Here is a 6,000-nt window from a genome sequence, read left to right on the forward strand (position 1 = left end):
GTTTCTTGCGCTGTCATTACTTTGGCAGTCTATCTGCCAGTCTGCAAGTGGTGCCAGCCTCTCCCAGGAGGAACAACTTGTTTTCTTCTGTTTTTTCTTTTTTTTTCTTTTTTTTTTTTTTCCCTCAAGTCTAAATACTAAAGCTGTTTTAAGTACCTCTACAGAGGGAACTTTCTGCCAAACTACAGAGTGGCTCTGCTCACTTGCAGAAAACTCTGCTCTGAGAGTTTTCCGAAGCGTGCTACTTGCATACACCATGACGTGCACTTATAGATGCCTTTGCTGTGGGTCTCAGCAGAGGTATTTAGAGGTGATTTGGTTCCTCAGGAGGACATGAACTGTTCTCCCACATCTGCCAGCTTGAATATGGGTCATCTGTGCCACCCCTCTGCATCACCCTGCTGGCAAGTTGACAATTCTCACAGAGACCTGAAACAAGGTGGATGCCCTCAGGAAATCACTGACTCCTGCTATAGCTTTCTGTGTGTCAAAAGTCAGAGTAACTTAACCCAACTGCGTGTCATTCCCATGGGTGTCAACAGGAGAAGGAGAAGGATACAGCCATCCCTCAGAGCGGCATGCAGACCAAATACAACAACGGACCTATTGCATAGAACTAGTGTGACACTTATATGCTGACCATGCACAAATAGAAAATCATCTGTCACATCTAACCAGGCACACAGGGTATGCAAAAGCAGCTAATCGTTGTCTTCTTTAGAGCGCATTTGTCCAGAGGACAGGAAAAAAAAAGTAAAAAAGGATCTAAGGATCTGACCAAAAGGTCCTTCCAGGTATTATAAAAAAGATTCTCAAGAACAGGGGGTTTGGGTTGGCTGGTTGCCACATAACAGCATGGTGTTCACTTGTACAATGACAAAATTACAAAGCCGGATTCATGTTTTATTAATGGGCCATTCTTCTCAAGTGATATAAATCTAAATATAGATCTAAATATAGCAAAAAAAATCTTCTTGCTGCAACAACTTCACAAATCCTAGAGGAAAAGCATTGTGCTACCATTACTTTTCTTTACAGTGAAAGGTAAGTTTCCAAAATCCTTAAGACTTTGACAAAGTTTGGATGATGAGCCTTCAGTAGCCTTCTCAGTATAAAAGATTGGCCCCATAAGTTAAGAGGTTTGCCAAAGATTAATTTGACTCAATGAACTGCATGGCAATTTATTATTTACTCATGAAAACTAAATTAAATTGCAATTTTGAGTCTAGAAATGTATAAGTTTTCCCTTTCCTTTGAAGCTTACTAGCTAACTGCAGACAATCATTTCATCTGTCACATTCACACTTACAGGGACTTTGCTTGATAAACTTTTATGTATTGCACTGTGATGATTACCTGCTTTTTTAATTAGGAGCTTTTACCTGTTTTTTTCACACCTTTAGTTTCAAATTTTCCACATGGCCTCTGTGCCTAGATTTATACTGTGGCTTGCCATTAGTGAACAAATCAGAATATAGTTCATTTATGGATAAAAAATGCATGCAATAGAGATACATTTTATCTATAATGATTTTTTTTTATCTATAATGATTTTAATTATGAGGTTTGAGTATTATTCTTTAAATATTTGTATTCTAGATTAATTTACCTGGTTTTAACCAGAGGAATGAGCGCATGTATGAAACTTCCTTTCTCTTAAAATAACTCAGATTATATCAAACACAACCAAACCTAGACTTTAGATAAACTGGTTCACTGTCTCAACTACACATACATCTAAGCAAAGAAAAACAATCTTTTCCTAGCTCTTAATGACTTAACTATATAAAAGAATAATTTTAAATCCTTATATTCATTCCTCAGAATATCATCAAAATAGAGCAGAACTGATTATATCTGATAATTTAGGGGTTGTATATATTGCAACCTGTATTACGACCTGTTTTAACTGTGAGAGTATTACAAAGTTTGAGGTAAAAAATGTATATGAACATTAGCAGTGGGTTCTCTATTTGTCATTGCCCCCTGCTTGCAGTCAGGTAGAACAACAGAAGACTATGGGAAATGTGATTGCAAGTCCATTACCTAGGAGGAGAAAAGGAAGAGCAAAGTTCTCAAAGTGAGATATTCGGAAAAACCTCATCATCACTTAAAGCATTAAAGCATTTTAAAGTTGAATACAGAGGGGTATGACTGTTTAGAGGTCATGACTGTTTTTTGCAATTGTCTCACACCGATGGATAGGATCTGTTTTCATGACAGCATTGCCTGGATCCAGTGCAGACACACCCAGATGAACCAGACAGTCATTTTCTCTTTGAGAAAGTTAGAGCAGAGGAAGAAAGAAGCTTTTCCAAGGATGACAGTTATTTGGTCTATTTTAATTACTTACTTCAGAATGAGATGAAATGACTCTTGATACAGCTGTGAAAGAAGACTAGACAGCAAGGTCACCTTTTCACAAGGAGAAGTCAGAAGAGAAGATTCCCACCACGAGAGACTTCAGCACTCCCATAAAAATAGTTGCCTGTAGCTTCTGCAAAATGCATTCTTGTATCTGCCATAGTGCCCCTCAGTGCTACTCAGCTATGTTGAGGCAGTTGCTAATTGATATAAGAGAAATATCTTCCACAACAAGGGCCCTTGTTGTGGAAGGGTGGTTTTGGTGAGGCAAGCCACGGCCACCGGGTCCTGGCCAATCCCCCAGCGCGTGTTGGCCGAGCACCTCATCAGCAGCACACGTGGGTGCCTCTCAGCGAGCCACCGTGAGGGCTGTTGTGTCTGACAACTGATCGGCCTTGCCCTGCTGGGAACCTGTTCTGCAAGGCCTGTGACAGCACCAAAAATCAACAGCAGAGGAGAAGATCAATAACACGCTGCTGTTTGTTGTCACTGATGGAGATGGCTCCTCCTTCTGTTGTGGCTCGGTGCTGTCCCTCTGCTGTGGGCTGAGCAGCAGTGGCTCCTCTGTGATCAGAACTCCCAGGGATAGCTCGGAGAAGGCTCTAAGGATGGGAGCTGCCTCCCAGGTCTGGCCAGGCAAGGTGCTTACTGCTTCCAGCCAGGTTCCCAAAGCAGGACACGGTGTTCCCGGTGTGATGCACCTGGCGGAACGGAGCTGCCCATTGACACCCTTTGTGTGTTGTGAACCGCGTCCAACGGGTGCGAGATATTGTGCAGCTGGGGACAAAAAAGGACATTCAGAGCAAGGGGGTGCCCATTCCCCATGTTCAGCTGGTTTGTTTGCCCCAAAGGTCATGCTGTGTTTTAACTCCTGCAGTCACGTAAGAACTTGCAGAAGTTTAGGGCCTGGCTACGTGCCATACAGAGGTAAGCCAGGTGGCAGCTCCAGCTCAAGAGGCAGCCCATGGAGCACAGCAGCTCATCCATCAGCGGCCAAAGCATTGTGTGAGGGGAACAGATTTGTCACTCTTCTAGTGGCACCTGGTTGCACTGGTTGAGCTTGACTGACAACAGTCAGAGCCTTGGGCTGCCCGGTCCCAAGTGCCAAGCTTGCAACCTAAGTATCCCATGAGGATGCCAGGCCCAGCTGATGCAGCTGCAAAGGCAGTACTGGGAGAGCTCTATCTGCACATCACACTGTGGGCTTCCTCTGAAGGCAGTAATTAGTAGTGGAAGGAGGCCAAATGCGAATGCTGATGGCTTGTCTCTTAGACATCTTATACGCTAAAGCAGAAAACACAGCAGTCAAACATACTGGCTCCAAAGCGGAGGTGTAGCTACCACTGGAAACCTACGGAAGATAGATATTCACCTCCTATTCATGCCATTTGAAATCACCAGTTCTAAGTATTTCATATGAAATCAATATTAGTCGAGAATCTCAAAAAGCAAGGAGAGATTTTAGCTCCTAAAAATGACAGCAGGAGCGCAAACAATGTCCGACCCAGAGGGTAAAGACGGACAAGCCTCCTTGCACCAGTAGCCAGCACTGGGAGCAGTGCTTGTGCTTTCCCAAGTCAGAGGTTTCACAAATTTTAGGAGGAAAACAAAAGCTCCCCATCTAAATAGTTAGTTCTGGACACAGAAATATATCTAAAGATTAGACAGATGTGAACCAATATGCTCACAGCACCTCAAGAACAGGGGGAAGCACAGGTGATGGATCACAGTGCGGGTGTGCAAATCATTATTAATGCCGTTATTTTAATTTATTTGTATGTAAGGTTGCTGTAAACTTACCTTCACCTTTTTAAAATCAGAAGAAACCTCAAAGTATTTTTATATATAGAACTATCATTATTTATGCATTTTAGGATTTCTTTTTTTCTACTAAATGATGTTGTAACAATAATTACAGAAAATTAACAGAATTCTGCTTTCAATGAAAATGTGCTAGACATGAGAAGCTTCAATAAAAACATATTCTGTTTTCTCTCAGATCAGTATTTCTCACTTTCAATTCCAAATACAGACTTGAGAAGGCAGCTTTTTTTTCTTTTTTCACAGCTACTTTTTGAGGCAATATGTTATATAAATTTTTGGTTTTTAATGAAATGATGAAATCTTTGTATTGATGAAGCCTAGTTATGATAATTTGGCTTGAGGCAGGGTGTTTTTTCATGAGAAATGTGTTCAAAAATGTTTTATTAGAAAGTGTCACTGAAACTATTGTGCAGTATAATCTCAGGGAATTATGGAATTATTGAATAATGGATTTTTTTCTCATAAATCTTCAGCTAAGGAATGTAAAGATATCTTCCTCATTACCCATTACCTCATTATCAGTGATATAATGATATACCTTGATAAGATGGTATATTCACTGTTTTGGTGCTCCACTCCATGCAGTAGCCATATTTCTTCATGCTGAACCATGTTTCTTTGTTTCTTAACTGCATTTGAGTGTACTGAAAAGGAAAAGCAGGAGTCCTGAAATACATTTTTGCCATTCAATTTCTCAGGGTCCATAACTCAGGGTTTTTAAAAAATGGTCCTTGTTTTTTGTTCTTTAAATAGTACATATTATAGAAGAATTTCAGAAAAAAAAACACAAGGTATAACATCAAAATGTAGCAAGACCTTGGATAAAATTATATTTTAAGAACTATTTCAAGGCAAAGAATAAACTAGTGTTTTAGCCAAGAAACAGTTTTCAATGCAGCTGTGACAAACATGCCCATTATTATTATAACAAATATTTCATGAATTCTCACAACAAATTTTAAAGTGTTTACTATATATATGGACAATGCAGGCTTACTTCAGAGAGATCGACAGAAGTAAATATCTACAGATTGAACACAGAAGGGAAAAAAAAACAGATATTAAATGACATGAGTAAGTCCATGTTTAAAAAAAAAACATATCAGCAGAACAGAATGTCTGTGACATACTGGGAAAATTTCCAAGACAGTAAAAATGAGTATAAAATAATCTCCAGAGAATCTCCATGCCATTTAGATTCTATCATCAGACTTGACAAATATTAGCAAATATGTGCCAAGAAACATTGGCAGCAGAGAATGCAATTTACTTACTGCATTCAATTTATAGACCCAGAAGAGCTAAACCAACACAATTGGACAGGAATTAGAGGCCTAGGTCACTAAATTGCTCCCATCTGTTCATTGCTATCACTGCCTAGATTGTCCAGTGTGAACACATTGCCAACCCATGGTAGTTTAACAGCCTGGGGGTTGCCAGATGCAACTTGCAGTGCAGTTGCTATATTGAAACCAGATGCACCAGATGTTGTGTTCCCACCACCGTGGAGATGCTGGTGGTGTCAGCCTCAGCTTATTTCTCTTCCCTCTCTTTCTCGTGACCACAAGCAATATTCTGTCATCGTGGAGAGTTGCCTGCCCACTCAGCTGCCTTGGGAAGTCAGGATTTGTTTTCCTGAGCAAACTCCAGGTCATACTGGAGCTATGCAGGTCCCCACTGGTAGTGCAATTCCTGTGGGACAGAGGCTGTCTCATCTTCTTGCAGAACTCACACTGAAACCTGGCAAAGCCTCTACTGAAGGGCAGCAGTACATACTGGTTATCAAAGCAGAAGTGAAAATGGAAAGAATGA

The sequence above is a fragment of the Nothoprocta perdicaria genome, unplaced genomic scaffold (genome assembly GCF_003342845.1).
Source record: "Nothoprocta perdicaria isolate Ctin4 unplaced genomic scaffold, notPer1 scaffold_161, whole genome shotgun sequence".
Lineage (NCBI taxonomy): Eukaryota > Metazoa > Chordata > Aves > Tinamiformes > Tinamidae > Nothoprocta > Nothoprocta perdicaria.